Source organism: Pinus tabuliformis, chromosome 4_1 (genome assembly GCF_031772625.1).
Source record: "Pinus tabuliformis cultivar Carrire ecotype Pingquan chromosome 4_1, CPIR1, whole genome shotgun sequence".
NCBI lineage: Eukaryota > Viridiplantae > Streptophyta > Pinopsida > Pinales > Pinaceae > Pinus > Pinus tabuliformis.
This window is the reverse complement of record NC_142303.1, coordinates 193604266-193624074: the sequence shown is the minus strand read 5'-3', so window position 1 is coordinate 193624074 and position 19809 is coordinate 193604266. Positions and strand designations below refer to the sequence as shown.

At 37.8% G+C, this 19809-nt stretch overlaps 1 pseudogene; it reads right to left on the bottom strand.

The window, feature by feature from the left end:
- Positions 1–4086: 4086 nt before the first annotated feature.
- On the bottom strand, positions 4087–4854 carry LOC149174870 (protein FLX-like 1 pseudogene; annotated as a pseudogene).
- Positions 4855–19809: the final 14955 nt, after the last annotated feature.

Below are 19809 nucleotides of genomic sequence, written 5' to 3'. Positions count from 1 at the left end.
AAGCGAATCTTATAGATACATAGCAAAGCATGACCAACTCCAACCGGATGCAAAGTGGAATGCTATCTGGGATATGAAGCACTGACCAAAAATTTATATTTTCCTTTGGTTAGTCATGCACAAAAAAGTTTTAACGTGGGAAAATCTAAGGAAAAAAGGCTTCATTGGCCCCTCAAGATGTCCCCTCTGCCAGCAAGAAGAAGAAACCCCCAATCACTTATTAAATGTCTGCCCTTTCGCGTCCAATTTATGGAATTGGTTTTCTTTGGTCTTCAAAAGCTCTGATCAGGACCCCTCTTCTATCCAAAGTACCTTCACGAACTGGAGAACAATCTTCTCCCCCCATCCTCTAGTTAATTGTGCTTGGAATTTAATTCCTGGTTTGATCTGCTGGTCTCTGTGGAAGGAACGCAACACGAGAATATTTCGTGGCCTCTCCATCTAGGAAGAATTCATTATTGTGAAGATAAAAAGTTCCCTCCACGAAACAGTGACCTCCCTACCTACTCAGACTGCCAAAGCCCCTCCCACCCTCTTCGAAGTGAGAATTCTCTCAATGTTGGATCTCCTTCATATTAAGGCCCACAAAGTCACTCCCCTCCTCAGGCATGAAAATAAAAATAACTCATGGAAGCTACCAGAGAAGGGGACCTTGAATCTCAGCTACGATGGCACAGCAACAAGGAATCCAGGATCGACAGGTTTTGGAGGGGTCTTCAGAAACTCAAAAGGTGAGATAATATTGATCTATGAGGGAAATTTAGGCTCAGCCACCAACAATGCTGCAAAACTTAATGCCATGGAAGATGGCATCGCCATAGCGCACAACTTAAACCTAATTCCTATGATAGTTGAAGGATATTCCATGCTAGCCACCCAAATCGGAAAAAAACTTTAGCAGAGTATCGAGGTGGAAAAAATCTCAAAAAAATTGGCACCTCAACAAAATAATACAATGGATCAAGTAGGGAATTGACAGCATGGTAGGCCTCCACTTTCAAGTAATCAGAAGGATGGGTAACAAATTTTCTGGCACACTGGAAAATGAGTGTATGGCTGGTACCCTACACTTAAAGTCCTGAGCATGGCAGGATCTGGAGGAAGGGGAGATCCATTAGCAATGCGCAACAATCAATGAAAAGATGACTACTCTACTGAACAATAATTGTTCATGTACCTTTCATCATTACGAGATTGATTCTTTGCTCAATCGGAAGGATAGGTGGAGGGTGCCTAAGTTCGGATCCATCATCAACTCATCTGTCTCCAGAGCCTGCGATGCCACCTTCCCTCTCTCATGTGTGAACGTCATCTCTTAGTCTCATCCTACCTACTCTACCATTACTCCTCCACTACTCCTCATAGCTTCACATGCTTCCCCTTCTCGCCCCCTCTCCCTCTTTCCAGACTCCCTCTTCCTCATGGATTCTATAAATTCAGCCCTCCCACTCCTCCCCCTCATTCCTCTCACTCGCTTCGCCCTTCTCTATTGGCCCCTCACTCTCTGGTTTCCCCTGCTCTTTAGTCATGTTTCTCTCATGGCCCTGAGGCATGGCTCTGCCCCTGGTCTATGTAGGGGAGGTGCGCGCAGTCACGCGGCCTCTTGCTGGCAGTCCCTGGGCCCGACCCATACCACTCACACTGAGACTTCTTCTAGGCACGCTTCTCTATGCTACGCGGTGGCAGTTCTTCTTGCTACTTAGCAACAAATTTTAGACTTAGAGGCCCAAGCAAATATTCTCCATAGAGAGGCTACCATGGAGGAAGTCGACGCGGAATTTGCATGGATTTTGGACCCTACTTTCACCCGAGCCCGTGCAAACCTTTATGTGTGCACCATTGAAACATGGTGGAAAATGATGATCATTATGGGGCTTGCTGTGTAGGAACAAGAGGAGAATTCCAAGGCTTTAGAAACTAAGATCGATTGGCTCACCGAAAAGTTTGTAGTGTATGTTGAAGCAATCCACCATTGCAGATTCATCACTCGGGATGCTCCTAATTACATTGTCATAAAGAAGAAGTCGATTGCGAAGGTTCATTCAACCACTGAAGGATCCCTGAGTATTAAGAAAGAGGATCCTGGGGCCTCTACAAGCTGTCGAGTCATCACTGCGCAACAGGAGGGTAGCTCTCAAGAGACGCCCATTTGTCTTGACGAGGAACATGACACCACCAACTAGGAGTGATGCAGTCGACTTCCTTTCCTGTTATTCTACCCTTGTGTATGTTCTTCTACCACCGTGAAAGGTTGTCTGCCTTGGAGGTCATCATTATCTGCATGATCGTCCGTCATAAGGCGCTCTTCTCCTTTCTCAATTTTGAAAATATTGTAATGAGAGCACCTCTGAGCTCCACTTTTGTACTTTGTTCCCTCTTTCGTGTGGGAAGCATTGTAAATACAGATTCTCCTATTACCAGCACCAGCTCTTCGGCTGGATCTTGTGTTGGGTTTCTTCCCACACAACCCTTTTTTGTAATCTGTCAGTTTTTCAAGCAATATATTATCTTATTTTACAAAAAAAAATGATTTTTATTAATATTAACAATTTTTATAACAATCAAAATTAATTAAATATTTTTAGTACTAATAAATTGAATAATTTTAATAAGGATAGAATTAATAATTTTTACAACAACATTAATTTAGTGAAATTTTTATCATAAAATCTATAATTACTATGATACTGATTAATTAAATAATTTTAATACTTATTAATTGAATAATTTTAATAAGGATAGAATTAACAATTTTTACGGCAACCCTAATTTAGTGAACTTTTTATCATAAAATCTATAATTACTATGAATTTTTTAGACACCGGAAATCTTAAAATTTAACAATTACAACTGAAATTTCCCAAAAATTAAACCAAATTTTATCAAAATCATACTATAAACAAAGCCTCGGGTAAATAAAGTGCATACATCATATTTAGTGCATACATCATTTTTTTTCCTTGTCATTAGGCACGAGACTATAGTAATCGAAATGGTCCAGTTAACATTAGTCGATGAAAAAAGTATCTAAGTATTTCACCGTCTTATCTAAGTTTTTTCGTCGTCATCGTCTTATCTAAGTTTCTCCATTGTCTTATTTAAGTTTTTCTGCCGTCTTATTTTTGAGGTCCAATAAAAATTTTGGCCATCTTATTTGGCCTCTTCCTAAGGTGGGGAGGCAATAAGCATGGATATTATCTCATATGTATTATTCATATTTTGCAACCGCAAACTAATCCTAGCATTAGTTCACGGTATTAAATGCTATTTAGTTATTTAAATTATAAAGCAAAATAAGCCTGTATCATCTATAGTTTAGTAGCGATATGGATAGATCTATTAGTCGTTCACCGCTTCAATAATTCTAGCTTGCTTGAATCATCAAGACTAGCATTACTTGTTAGGATTACCAAGTAACTCTTTCTTGTGGCCTTTCGTGACATCTAGATGTTGGCTTTCATGGTATATGGCTATTTCGTGACATCTGGTTGTTGGTGTGGCCTGTTGGTGTGACTTGCTCGAATCATCGAGACTATCATTACTTGCTAGGATTACCAAGTAACTCCTTCTCGTTGCCTTTCATGACATCTGGATGTTGGCTTTCGTGACGTATGGCTATTGACATGGCATCTTGCTGACTAATGATAGTTTCTTACCAATGACATCTAGTTGTGGGGACTGATGACATCTTCACATATTTCTGGAGAGCTCTTAAGAAGCATTGGCTGAGAAGAGCTCTTAACCAGCACAATAAAATAGGGCTGAGAAGAGCTCTTAACCAAGGCCAAGGAGACATGTATGGGTGAAAGCGAGAATGTGGCTGAGAATGTGGGTATGAAAGCAAGTTTTCTATAGTTGAACCTCACATGAACCTCACATGTCTAACTGATCTGTTCATTGAACCACCCCAGCTCCGCTATGTGGCGTTGTTGTCAGGTCATTCCTTTCTGTAGTATATTGGGGATTGTTATGATCCATCCCTATCATGTACCTCGCTGCTACTGGGCTGAAGAAGAACTTACTACCGTTTATTTGACACCTAGTTACCGCAAGAACTAGACTTGCCTTCTTACCACCCCTTTGGAATTACTTCATGGCCATTGAAATCAAGTTTTTCTCCATGGCCTGACCCTGTTCTAGTTGGTTAGCAAGTGCCTTCTTATTGTATTCAATGGAAGCTTCATAATTATACATTCAATAGTAGAATGCAAAAATACACTCATCATGTTAGGAGTGATTTGCAGGTTAGAATTACAAAACAAATAAAAAAGAGCTTTTAAAATTTTTTTGGCAATTAAAATGTAAGAAACACTAAATAGGTATGACATCCATATGAGCAGTTGCATAATATTGTAAATGGACATTTGAATAGCTACAAGAAGTTTAATACCTTGCTCGTTGTAGCTCCTAATGCAGGCTTTCTATCTCTTCCCTAATTGCACCCATTTGCTGCATATCAGGTCGTGCTCTTACCAAATCTTGTGGGAGTGCTTGCACCTGAGCTGTTAGTTCTTGCCTTGTAACACCCAGATTCTGATTATTTTCACGTAGATGCATAAGTTTAACTTTAATTGGCTTATTCACATGCAAATCCGCTTCTAGCTTCATGGATTTTTCATACAACTCTCTAAGTTGGTACTCTTTATTAGCCTGCATGTTACCAACTACATTATTCAAGTGTTACAACTCCTACTGCACGACAACAAGTTCTTGTAATAAAGCTACATGAGTGGCACCAAGTTGCTGGTTCTCCACAAGCAACCCCTGAATCTCTTGATGCTGAGTCGCACTCTTTTCGTCTAATGATGCAGGATGTGGAGGCAGAGGGCCTGGTCCTCTTCCATAATGCCTCATCCACTAGCTCCATCAACACTCAAGCCATTTTATGAAGCAACATATGGCCAACTTACCATCCATCACCTTACCTGGTGAGGTTCTTACCACTTCTCTGCATGAAATTGAAATCTGTCTTTTGTATCCAGGCTCGGGGGTTTTCATGCATACAAGTATCTTTGGTAGCCTAGCTCTGGTGTTACCTTGGTGTTTAAAAAGGTATTCACTCACAAAGTCGTGTCTTACATTTTTTCTGCAACTTACCTTGTTGTTTAAACACGTATTCACTGACAAATTAGTGTCTTTCCTTTTTGCTGCAACAAACAGTAAAATAAGTTAATTTCTAGAAATGCATATCACGCTTTTTATATTGGTCACTTTTAATATTATTTTAAATGAATAAAACTGGTGGAATTTTGATCATAGCATCTTACTCCAACTATCTAGGAGTATGACTCACTAGATCTTCATATTCAAATGCCCTTGACCACGAATCATCCCCAACTTTATATTCAAATCCTTTTATCATAAATATTATAAATACACTTTTTTAAAATCTTGACTTGTTCTATCATGGAACAAAACTAACAAGTTATTTAGCCAAGGATGTCATTATATAGGCTCTTTTACTGACAAACAGCTTGTGGAAATTTGTACTGAGGCTATGATTTCTCATTAGTGAGATTTGATTTATTCATTTTCTTTTTGTTGCTTTGAGAATTGAAAGAATTTGTTGCTGAAATGATACTTCCTATGATTATTGCAGTTGGTAATGGGATCTTCAAATAAAGGTGTTTCTTCCACAGAGAGAGAAGAGGATATTGAGATTCTACCACCTCAGCCTAAAAGGAAACCAACGCATCCTTACCCCCGTAAAGCTATAGGTACTTCCCATCAGAGTGGATCACCAACAAGCAATGAAGGGGATGTATTTCCTTTGGTTGTCTCAATTGTGCATTTACTGAGCCCGGGAGATGGACCTTGTAATGTATTTATCCACCATATTAGAATTAAATATTGTTTCTAATTCCTTTGTAGGAATACATACACAATCGGTTTGCTTATACAGTCAGATTCCTAAATGTTGAATTTTGAAGTTTGCAGTTCCCTAATAGGTATTTTTCTACTTTATTGACGTATAAACCCGTTCTCCTCTATTGTTCCCATCTTGATGTAGGGATCCTCAAGATTATGATGGTTTTTGTCTTATAGCATTTGTTTTAAAACTATTTGAATGATATGGATCTCATATCAATTGTACTAATGCAACATCATGCTCGATTTGATCAACACAATGCAAATACAAGGCTTTCTAATAGTGATTGAGTTTCAAAATGGAGTCACCTAGATTGAACATCTCACCATTGAGTCTCAATATTTCTGGCCAAACAATGTTCATCTATAATAGTGAAGGGTCGAATAATTTCTATACTGAACCAACTGTAAGTAACAATCAAGGAGATTTTCAGGAATTTGTTCCAGTGCAACAAGAAACCAGTCCTTTGAGGACTAAAGCCAAAAATCAAATACTGAATGATGGAACTAAAATCTTACATGGCTATAGTCTAAAATCTCATACCACTACTGTTGCAAACACTATCTTACATTTTGGATCTGTATCAACTGTAGACAAGGATTCTAGAGAAAAAAAAAACTTAGATGAACAACTTTCCAGTGAATTGGCCACCAATTCAAGTTGTCTAACTAGAAATCAGACAAGTTGTTTAATGCAAACTGAGTAACCTAGAATAAATATGTCAATCCAGGTTACTTAGCTCCATGTAAGCTTATCTTGGTGTAGACTATTACCTGTTACTCCATGCACTCAGTAATTAAGCTTTTCATGTACAAAATAGTTGATACAATAGTATCCATGTTACCTCCTGGATCTCATTAACCAATTATTCGAAATGCAGTGACACATATAGCTTGAAAATGATACCAATAGCTTTCCTTTCATCGGAGGAATGAAATTGCTGCCTTATTGAAATCTGTCAACCCTAAATGGAGCATCTTGGCTATCAAATTTACTCTCGTGACTACATGTACGATTGCAAGAAGCTCAAATGATCAACAATTTTGAAAGCTTGAGGCCAAATTACACCTATAGTTATAGCTGGAATGGTGCCAAGAGAGGCAGCTACATCTTCTTCCTCCTTAAATCCCCCATGGTGATCCTCTGTATCTAACCAGAATGAATCTTCTACCGCATGAAAGAAAATGAAAGCAACGTCTCCGCCACCTCTCTCAGCTATTGCACCACCTACACCAACTGCCGTGTATGTGTTGATAAAGAGCGAGGGTTATGCCTCCATGGATTTCCCAGTGAATCCTTTGTGAAATACTATGTTTGGCTGTTGAGTTTCTTTGAAGGCACTCTTTCTCTTGTTATACCTCTTGTGGTGAGGTAGGAGGCATGATCATGGCTACTCCCATTCCATCCTTTGTGAAAAACTATGTGTTTGGAAACTGAGTTTCTTCAAGACCCTCGTTCTCATTACACCTCTCATGGTGAGGCAGGAGGCATGTGTAGCCCATGCAAAAGAAAATTTTATATATTACAGCTGACCATCATTTTATCTGTATGTAACCATTGTGTACATAACATAGTAATCATCCAACACAAAACATTATGTGGGTCCTACCATGAGGGCCAGGTGTCTCATCGTTCCATTTATCAAAACTCGACCCTCCTTAACCTTAGCCTTGTTCATTTCCTGGCCTTGTTCTTTCTGCCATGGAGTCGATGTCTCTGCAACTTATGCATATATTGTTGACCTGTCCGAAAACCTACCACATTTTCTTAATTGGTGTTCTATTGTAGTGGCTTTCAAATTTCGGCTTATTTTGTAATCATTCTAGAAGGTAATATTTTATTTTTATCTGCTAATCTGCATTGGAATCCAAGCCAATAATTTACTCCGTAAATAATGTAGAAAATATTTTTAGTTTCATGTTTATTAGTTTCTGGACAGTTTGCATTATAATGACTAACTTGATTTGCTTATCTTTTCCATTAAAATGTTTCTTGATAACATAACTTTGTGAATTTATAAACTCAGTTAACCGGTGCTGATGGCACCCTTGCACCTAGAATTTCATCTGTTTCTGGGTAGATAGATACTCTAGCTACTCAGACAACCTCTATGTATTATGGGTTGACAACTGGAACTGGATGAAACTGTGATGGTGACTTGGCCTTTCCTGCTTATGGTGATATTGAGGATGCTGTTAGGTTTCAAAGAGATGAAATTGGCTTTGCACATACCTCTGCATCTTATGCCTTAGCCTTTGTTGGCTTTGCTTCAATGACTAAGTAAATCTCTTACTGCTCTAGAACAATATTTCGATCTAGAAGGGATGCTATTGACTATGCTTTCTCTATAACTAATACTACTGGGTCAACCATTACTAGATATGTCTTTATGGGAGGTTCCAGATATAGAAATTCAATAGGCTCTACCTTACTAGGATAATGGCTAGTATTGAGTGCAAGTAAGGTATTGATTTGAGGCTTCTACGATCTGTATTATGTGTAGTGTTATCTTCCGAAGTCACCGCATATAAATTATTGGAACCGACGTTTCGAACCATCCTCCGTGGTTCATCATCAGGATAGATCCATGAGTACGGAGGATGGTTCGAAACGTCAATTCCAATAATTTGTATGCAGTGACTCTGGAAGACAACACTATGCAAGGTAATCAAACATATTCGTACTAACAAATTAGCATGCTATGTTATTAGTAAATCCTAAGAAATTGATTACATAAAGAGCTATTGTGATACTAGTCATGAACAAACCATTGCAAGGATACGTCTATTGTTAGTATTTCAGTAATTAATTATTCAAGTTGGAGTGTGATAGCACTTTGTGGTTGAACTAATATGAACTTATGTTTAGAGATATTTGGTTTGGTGCCATCTCGATGTAGATTTTTATTGGAAAAAACTGAGCGTGATTTCAAGATCTACAAAACGACAATCATATGGTGACCTCTTATGGTCAATGTGGCCATCGAGATCCTACTCTTTGCAATCTCTATATTCTGCTATTTCTTTTCGAGGGGTGGTTGTTATTGTTTTCAGTTCTGCATTGTTTACTGGTTTATTTTTCTTTGCATAACTGTAACGTGGAGTATGACAGGTTATGAGAATCATATGTCTAGTTTAGTGTCTAATCTTAAAATATTTATAGCACGTATGTTCATCACTGATGCGCTATTTTGAGTAGTGTTTATTGGCATGCAGGTAGCCCCATGTTGTTCCAATTTTTAAATATATGCCCAATTCGTCAAAGGTTTGTTCGAATCTTGGATCACTAGATATTATGAGGCTGGAGACAATGTAAAGAAAATATTGAGGTCACGTTAAAGGAAAAATTACTTTTTTTCACAAATCCTAAATTCACTTGTGGTTATTGTCATTGTATAAAGAATTAATTGCATTTTATCGAATCATTTTTGTTCACTATTTCTATTTTGATAAAAAAATATTGCTTCTAGTATGATCATTTATGTTAACTGCTTTTATTTCTAGAGCCTAGATTGACGTTTAGGATTTACGTTCATATTGGGTGTTTTCCCTTGTATGCAAATTCTAGACTATGCTTTTAATTTTGAAAATTGTCACTTTTAAATTTTGTGTCTTGCTGATTTGGCATTGTTTATTGGATGAACAGCGTGAAACCTAGGACAGGCTAGAATTTTTAAAGAATCAAATACATGTCGATGTCTATAAAACTGCATGATTGTTGGTTATAGAAGGAATTGTTAAGCTTTATTGCAAGTGCAATGGTGCTGAGTCTGTACGTGGCAGGTTCATAATAACCATGATGAGTCTTATTGAATGGCCCTCACAGCTCATTGTGGGCACTTAATCATGGTGATCATGTTTGAGTAGTGTGCAAAGGATCATTGGAAATCCTCTTCAATAAGCGGAAGGTCAGAGAATCATCCAGAGAAATGGGGGCATGTTGCTGTTGTTGCTCAATGGAAGATGGTTACAATGAGTAAAGCACAAGGTGCATTTGTGCTCACTACTGTTTTCCATCATGCATTGGTTGTTTTTATGGTGGGGTATGGTTTGACTCACTTGATTTTTGAAAACTATAATACGACTTTAAGATAAAAATCAGACTTTAATTGAAAAAGAAGGAGTTACAGCTCACAGGTGAGTACTGCACCTGGAGACTGCACTCAAACAAAGAGAACTCTCTCCATACACCCTACCTTCATCAAATGAGCAATTACATCATTAAGTACATTACTAGAACTCAGGAAGTTGCAACCAAACTCCTAAACTCTAGGAACAAATCCTAAACTAACGAGATACATTACAACTTGTGTAACCATTTCTCCATTAATAAAAAATAATATTAATTATTTTCAACTCCCCCCCTAATGGAGAAAGGATTATCCTGAACTCCTAGCATCCCTCTAAACAATTCAAACTTTACACGCCCAAGAGGCTTAGTAAAAATATCAGCCATGTTATCACAAGTTTTACAATATTCAACACATATCTCTTTTGACTGTTTTTTCTCTCGAACAAAATGAACCTGAGTGTCGATATGCTTGGTATTTTTATGAAACACTAGATTGTATGCAAGCTTGATGGTACTCTGGTTGTCAGTTTTGATAATAGTTGATTCTTTTTGCTCTTCTCCTCCATCATTGAGAAGTCTTCTCAACCAGATAGCTTCACATGTGGCTGCACACAATGCTTGGTACTCAGGTTCACATGAAGATAGAGATACAGTGTGCTACTTTTTGCTGCTCCATGCTATGACCCCAGATCCAATGCTGAATGCATAAACTGTGATAGATCTTCGATCATCCAAGTTACCTGCCCAATCAGAATCTGAAAAACCTGCTAGAATAATATTAGAAGTGTCAGTGTACAAAATGCCATAATTACTAGTACCACTAAGATACCTCAACACACTTTTTGCTGCGACCTAGTGACTTTCGAGTGGTTTTGACATGAACTGGCTCAACACACTAACAAAATATGCCAAATCTGGTCTAGTTGTAGTTAGATATACCAAACTGCCAACTAGTTGTCTGTACATGGTAGCATCCACCTCTTTAGTACCATCGTCATTGCTCAACTTTAAGTTCTGCTGTAATGGTGTTGCTGCTGATTTGCACTGCTCCATTCTGAACCTTTCCAGCAAGCTTCTGGCATACTTCCCTTGAGTAAGAAAAGTTTGTCCAGAGTCTTTCCATACCTCCAATCCCAAGCAATAATGAAGGTCTCTGAGATCTTTCATCTCAAACACTTGTGACATGTGCTGTTTGATTTCTTTGATCAGATTGTTAGCATTCCCTGTTATGATCATATCATCTACATACAAAGAAATCAAAATAATTTGCCTCTGTTTATTAAACTTGGTATACAGATTTGGATCATTCAAGCTCCTATGAAATCCATGCTAAACAAAAAATGAGTCAATTTTCTCATACCACGACCTGGGTGCCTGTTTTAAACCATAAAGTGCCTTTTTCAATTTACACACAAGATATTCCTGCCCCTTTTTCACAAAACCTTCAGGCTATACTAAATAAATTTCTTCCTTCAAGTCACCATTCAGAAATGCAGACTTAACATCTAGCTGGTGTAGCTTCCATTTGTGTTTTGTTGCTAAGGAAATTAGCATTCTAATGGTGTTTAATTTGGCTACAGGAGCAAAGGTGTCATTGAAATCTATTCCCTCTTTCTGTGAGTAACCCTTTGCTACCAGTCTAGCTTTAAGTTTCTCTATACTCCCATCTGCATTTATTTTTGGTTTATATAGCCATTTGCATCCTATGGGGGTTTTACCTTCAGGAAATTCAACCAAATCCCAAGTATGGTTTCTGTTTATTGATTCTATTTCCTCATACATTGCAGCCCTCCATGCATCAGATTTACTTGCTTCCTCATAATTTGCAGGTTCTACAATGTTTACAATCTTTGACATTAATGCATAGTCTTTCAATTTAGAATATAATTGAGTCTTCCTACCTGATCTCCTTGGTAGGGGACTTACCTCAATTTTGTCTATTTCAGCCTTTTCTGGGCTTGCATCATCATTGATTACATTGTCTGTTACTCCTTCTTCTTGCTTCTCCTCCTGCTCTTCATCTTCCTCACTGTTTTCTTCCAATAGCAATGGAATGTGCCAATCACTGTTAGATTCAGTCTTTCCTTATTCAACCTATTCATGAAATATGACATCTCTGCTTGCAAAAACCTTGTGAGTCATAGGATTAAATAACTTATATGCCTTGAACTCAGTGCCATATCCAACAAATATACATTTCAGGGCTTTAGGATCTAACTTCTTCCTATCTGCCTTAGGTATATGAGCATAAGCTTTTGACCCAAATATTCTTAAGTGACTCACTGCTAGTTTGAATCCAAACAATGCTTCAAAAGGGGTTTTGAAGCCTATACATCTAGTCAGACTCCTATTCTTTAAATACACAACAGTGTTAATAGCTTCTGCCCAAAGACCATTTGATAGACCCTTACCTTGAAGCATGCTCCTTGCGCACTCCATAAGCGTTCTGTTCTTCCGTTCTACCACTCCATTCTGTTGTGGAGTGTGGGGAATTGTAAACTGTTGCACAATCCCATGTTGCTTGCAGAAATCCATGAACTCTCCCAACCTGTATTCTCCCCCTTGATCTGAGCGGAGAATTTTTATCCTTTTTACTGTCTAGTTTTCTACCATGGATTTAAACTCTTTAAAATACTGAAAAGCTTGACTCTTTTTACTCAGAAAGTATATCCATGAAAATCTAGTGCAATCATCTGTAAATAAAAGAAAGTAATATGCTCCTCCTAATGACCTGGTTTGCATAGGTCCACAGATGTCTATATGCACCAGTTCTAAAATGTATCTTTCCTTACTATTAACATGCAAAGGGAACTCCTCTCTATGCATTTTCCCTAATGCACATCCATCACAATCCAGCTTAACATTATGGAAAAGAGGGAGTCCATCAACCATACCTTTTCTTTGAAGTAGGATGAGGACTTGCAGATTAAGATGGCCGAATCTATGATGCCAGAGATTTTCAGTTGTCGATCCAGCTACAACCATTGCTTGTTGTGGCATACTCTTCACATCTAGTCTGTACAGGCTCCCCACGCGCACTCCTGTTGCAACTGTTTCCATCTGGCTATCCTTAATGACACAGTTAGTATTAAAGAATTGAACTTGCATGTTCTGATTAGTAATCATTAAGATAGAGACCAAATTTTTCTTAATTCCTGGAACATACAATACATTTTTAAGGTGTCTAATGTCACCGCTAGGTAATTTTACAAGAATGTCACCATATCCTTTGATCTCATGTCCACTATCACCTCCTAAATAGATTTTCGACCCACATGAAGTTTCTTCAAGAAATTCAAACCAATCCTTCTTACCAGTCATATGTGAGGATGCGCCCGAGTCAACATACCATTTGTCGTCCTCATCTCCTTTTGAAGTTGAAAGGGCACAATCGACTATAAACAGTCGAAGTTCGTGGCTGTGATCCTCTTCTTCCTTAACAAAGTAACCCTTATGTTTTCTCTGTTTGTGTCTTCCTTCATCTGCCTACCTCTTATAACAATCTTTAATCTAATGTCCAGGTTTTCCACAGTAAAAACATTTTTTTCTAGGAAAATTATTAGCAGACATACCTTTAAACGGTCTCTTCTGAAATGTGTTGGCTCCTTTCTGCTGCGGTTTCTGATGCTGCTTCCCTCTATACTGTCTCCTTTTTGCCATCAGAGCAATGTCATTGCTCTGTGATTTCAAATTTTGTCGTTGCTCTTCTTCCTATATCAGAATCCCTGTCAGCTCTTCAAATGAAGGGGCTTTCTCCCTTGCTGACAGCCCTCTGATAAACATCTGGTATTCATCAGCCATTCTGTTCAGCATGATCATGACTAGATCTGAATCAGAAAATTTCTCTCTGATATCTCCCAATCTATCCTTCAGGTCTTTGACTCTAGCAATGAATCCAGCAGCGGACTCATTCTCCTCCATCTTCAATGCAAACAGCAAGCCTTTGAGTGACAAGACACGGTTTGTATTCTACGTCTGGTATAGGTTTTTGATCGCCGTCCAAATGTTAGTGGCCGATTTACCGTCTCTAATATGTGGGATAACATTGTCCTTGACGGACATCTTCAATATGACCTTTGCTTTTGTCTCCCTTTTATCCCAATCTTATTCTTGTGTGGCTGATCCTGATCTCAGCTCATTTCCTGTAACGATCGACCACGCATTTGCACTTTCAAGTAAAGTTTGCATCTTGAATTTCTAGTTGGTGAAATTCGATCCATTGAGTTTTCCAGACTCGTGGAGATACGATTCTATACTGTTATTCATATTGGATTGATAAAATTTCTGATCTTCTGATGAATAAGTCTATCCAACTGTACACTTTCAGGACACAAAAAAAATCACCACATACCAGATCCGAACCTCTGTTTTGCTGGAAAAAAATTTGTATCTTCAATGAGCCACCACCGGGCAAGTCCGATCTACTGCCACCAAATAGATCCGGAACTCTAAATCGCCACCATCGGGCAAATCCGATCTGCTGCCACCGAGTAGATCAGGAACTCCAATGCGCCACCACTGGGCAAGTCTGATTTTTTGCCACCGAATAGATCCGGAAATCCAATGCACCACCACCAAGGAAATCCGATCTTCTGCCACTGAGTAGATCAGAAATTTCAAAGTGCCACCACCGGGCACGGACGATCTGCAAAAAAATTGCAGATTTTCCAAAGAGAAAGAGGTTGGAGCTTCTCGACGGTAAAAAACCCGCGCCGAAAACAAAATCGATGCATCTTACGAAATTGGCGCGATTAAGGCTTGATTTTCCGCGCCAATAGCACTTTCTGGCGTGCTGGCGCTACTATCTCTCTCAAAACCGTGCCAAATGGCGCGACTGTTCCTTAATAAACAGCGCCAACCCTTTCTTCCACTCAAAAATGGTGTGACTTTTCGCGATGAAACCGCGCCAACCCTATTTTCCCCTCAGAGATGATCAGTCATCTGAGACCTGTCTTCAGGTGTTACTACAGTCCACCTGATTCTACGAATGCTTCTGTACACTCCACCGCCACTACAGTTCTATAATCAATGATTCATCCTAAAAAAAAAAATTAAGGCTATCCCTAGTCTGCGCTGTGATACCAAGATAAAAATCAGACTTGAATTGAAAAAGGAGTTACAGCTCACAGGTGAGTACTGCACCTGGAGACTGCACTCAAACAAAGAGAACTCTCTCCGTATGCTCTACCTTCATCAAATGAGCAATTACATCATTAAGTACATTACTAGAACTCAGGAAGTTGCAACCAAACTCCTAAACTATAGGAACAAATCCTAAACTAAGGAGATATGTTACAACTTGTGTAACCATTTCTCCATTAATACAAAATAATATTAATTATTTTCAACTCTTTATTCTCTTGCACTAAGACATTTTTTTTACTTTCATAAACTCGTTGTTTCATGTGCATTAATAGACTGTTTAATTCACTGACCTTCTACCTGAGAGGCTGTTGAATGAAGCTCTTAGATAAAAGTATCATGAGACTTTGAATTTCTTTGGATTTCTTGTTCAAGGTGTTAATGAAGCATTCGTTAATCCACGCTTCCATCTTTGACTGATAATCTCGTTTTATCTGAATTATATATGGATATTTATGTTGTAGCCTTGTTCAATGCATTAGTATGTCATAGGGGCAGGTAAAGACATATTTCAAGGAATTGAGAATTAAATCTGACATTGAAAATTTGCACTTGGAGATACGTTTCACTTAGGCATTCTAACCTATACTAGATGCAATAATTGAGGTTTAGGAACACTAGTTCATAGTGCACAGATCTTAGATTTTGGTGCGCATTATTTGCATTTGTATTCATTTTTTGAAGGTCGGTTGTGTAGCAATAAATGGATTAAGTGTCAATCAAACATTGTTTATTCACAACTACATAACATTCTATTCCATATTTTAGCAATTTCTTTATTGGGCGACCGAATTTTTGGGAATTTCATCGTTAGTTTTATTAATCACATCTTTTTATAACTTGTAAGTAATCTGAAAGAATTCTTTTTGTCCAACCCAAGGCCTTTTCTAAGTTTGTTGGTCATATTTTTAGCTAGCTCATGGAAATGTATGATGAAAACAACTATCATCACTTTCTTTATGAAACTGATTGGGAAACAACAAAGGATGTTAATGCATCAGATTCTTCTGACGTCTTACAAGAGAAAGAGGCATAATGATTTGCTGCTCAATTTTTGTAGGTTTCTTTAATTTTGCAGGTTTGAGCAATTAATAAAACAAGAAAGAAATGAAAGTGAATGTAAACTGAATACAACCACACAAGTAAAACTCAGGATTTACGTGGTAAAACCCTGACAAAGTGTCAAGGAAACATCCACGGGGCAAGGGATTGGAATCTCTATTCAACCAATAAAATGATTCTCCTTACAATAGTTTAGGCATTCATTAGTTTTATATATGAGCCTCCTCAGTTACATAACTACTGATTCGGTATGAAACTAACTTGTCAATAACTAATACAATTTACCCAAATTTACATTAATTAGTTGTCAATTACCAACAAACTCCACCTTGACAACAGTTTTTCTAATCCCTTGCCCATGCCCATTCATCATCTTTTCTGCAAGCCAAGAGAAGCTAAACACCATTGCAGTTTCTCTACTGTAACTGGCTTTGTGAATATGTCTACACAATTCTCTCGTGTATGGACCTTTTGAAGAGCTACTTTTCCGCCATCGATCACTTGTCTCAGAAAATGATACCTAACATCAATGTGCTTGGTTGTGCTATGATAACCAGGATTTGTAGCCAAGTGAATAGCACTTTGACTGTCACAAAGTACATTCATTTTCTCCCGCATCCTTCCAATCTCATCAAGTAGACCCTTTAATCGGATTGCTTCTTTACTGGCATCTGAAGCAGCTATATATTCTGCTTCGGTAGTGGACAACGCAACTGTTTCTTGATGTTTTGACATCCAACTAATTGCTCCACCTGCAAGAGTAAATACATAACCTATAGTAGATCTTCTTTTGTCCAAATCACCTGCATAATCAACATCTACATATCTGCAGACTGATCCTTCACTACCATTAAAGATGATGCAATGGTCACTTGTGCCTCTTAGATATCGAAGCATCCATTTCACTGCTCGCCGATGTTCTTCACCTGGATTTGCCGTGAACCTGTTGATAACTCCAACAGCATGTGAAATGTCAGGTCTTGTAGATTACATCGCATACATTAAGTTTCCTACAACATTTGCATATGGTACATGAGACATATACTTCTTTTCTTCATTAGTTCTAGGACTCAAAACCGAAGAAAGCTTAAAATGGGAAGCTAATGGAACATTAACAGGTTTCACATTGTTCATACAGAACTTTTCAAGTACTTTCTCCACATACTTCTGCTGTGATAACCAAAGCTTACCATTTTTCTTGTCTCTGTGTATCTCCATGCCCAAGATATGTTTTGTTGCTCCAAGATCCTTCATGTCAAATGTCCTAGAAAGCTGAGCCTTTAACCTGTTGATCACTTCCATGCTTTTGCTTGCAATAAGCATATCGTCAGCATACAAAGCTAAGATAATGAATATGCCATTGAAACTCTTGAAGTATACAAAATGATCATACTCACTTCTAATAAAGTTCTGGCTCACCATGAAGGAGTCAAACTTCTTGTACCATTGTATGGGAGACTACCTTAGACCATAAAATGATTTCCTGAGCTTGCAAACTAATCTTGTGCTGCGACCTTGTACAAAACCTTCTAGTTATTCCATATATAACTCTTCATTCAAATCACCATGTAGAAAAGTTGTTTTAACATCTAATTTTTCTAACTCAAGGTTAAGTAATGCAGTTAGTGCCACCACAGTACGAATAGAAACAAGTTTTACAACTAGTGAAAAAATCTCATGAAAGTCGATACCTTCAACCTGAGAATACCATTTTTCTACCAGTATCGCCTTATACCTTTCGAGACTTCCATCAAATTTCCGTTTCAGTTTGAAGACCCAATTGCATCCAACAACACTTCTCCCTTCAGGAAGTTCTACAAGATCCCAGGTATTGTTCTTGGCTAAGGAATCCATTTCTTCTTCCATAGTTGTTTTCCATTTTCCGCTATCCGTATCATCTACTACTTCCTGATAACAAGAAGGTTCCCCTTCTTCAGTAATCAAAGCAAAAGATGAGGCAGAATATTCATACCTTTTGGGAGTTTTTCTTTCCCTTGTAGACCTTCTTAGAGTGACTGGTTGCTGAACTGGTTCGGAAACTTCAGCAATTTCCTTTGTATCTTCAACACTTTTTTCTCCAGAAGTCTCCTCTTCCTTTTGACTTTCACCGAAAGGTCTAACCTCCAACTAAATTTGTTGATTTGGTGATACCTGTTCCTATTCAATTCTTTCAACATTTGATTTTAAAAATGAAGATTCATCAAATGATACATCTCTACTAATGACTAACTTCCGTGATGTAGGATCCCACAACCTATATCCTTTCACCGCTTACTCATACCAAACAAAGACATAACATTTTGATTTTGGATCTAATTTTGAACGCTGATTTTTAGGAATAATAGCATAAGCACCACAACCAAATATCTTTAAATGTGAATAATCACAACATTGACCTGACCAAACTTCTTCAGGAATTTTACAATTAATTGCTACTGAAGGTGATCCGTTAACTAAATAACAAGTAGTGGATACTGCTTCTGCCCACAACTCCTTTTGCAAGTTAGCATTGCTGATCATGCTTCTGGCTCTTTCCATAAGAGTCTGATTCATACGTTTAGCAACACCATTTTGCTGAGGAGTATAAACAACAGTTTTGTGTCTAACAATTCCTTCATCCTTACAATATTGTTCAAATTCTATTGAAGTGAATTCACCACCATTGTCAGTTCTTAAACATTTAATTGGTTTGCCTGTTCTTTTGTCTATCATTATTTTAAATTGTTTAAAGACATTGAATACATCAAATTTATTTCTTAGCATAAAGACCCAAACTGTACAAGAGAAATCATCAATAAACGTTAAAAAATATAGAGCACCTCCATATGATACAACAGGAGATGGTCCCCACAGATCAAAATGAATATAGTCTAAAATATCTTTACTATTATGATTCCCGGTTTTAAATCTCTATTTACACTATTTTCCATACACACAATGTTTACAGAAATCCAACTTCAAGGATTTCAAATCAGGAAGTGATTTACGTTTCATCAGTACCTAAAGACCTTTCTCACTCATGTGACCCAATCGCTGATTCCATAGGCGAGTACCTTCTTCTTCTTTTTCTGACACAATTGTTGCTTCATTGACATGAGTACTTCCTTTGAGTCTGTAAATATTTCTAACCTTTTCTACTTTCATAACAACTAGGGCACCTTTAAAGACTTTCAACACTCCATTTTGACCTGTAAACTTATAACCATCCTAATCCAACACTCCCAAAGAAATCAATTTTTTCTTCAAATCAGGTACATGTCTAACACTAATTAATGTTCTAACTATGTTATCATACATTTTAATCCTGATATTTCCCATCCCAACAGTCTGACATGATACATTATTACCCATAAACATAGAACTATCATTTACATTTTCATATGAAGTAAACTAATTTCTGTGTGGACACATGTGATGAGATGCACCAGAGTCTAACAACCATCTTTCAAAACCTTGAGAGACATTACATACGGGTGAAGTTTCATCTATCATACATAATTCTTCAGTAGATAAAACTTCGTCTATCATACCTCAATCAACCTGATTTGCTTCCTTCTTCAGGTTATCAAACTCTTTTCGTTTCCAACAGTCTTTCTTCGGGTGTCCAATTTTATTGCAGTTCCAACATTTTGCCTTACACTTCTTTCCCTTTGATTTAGATCTGG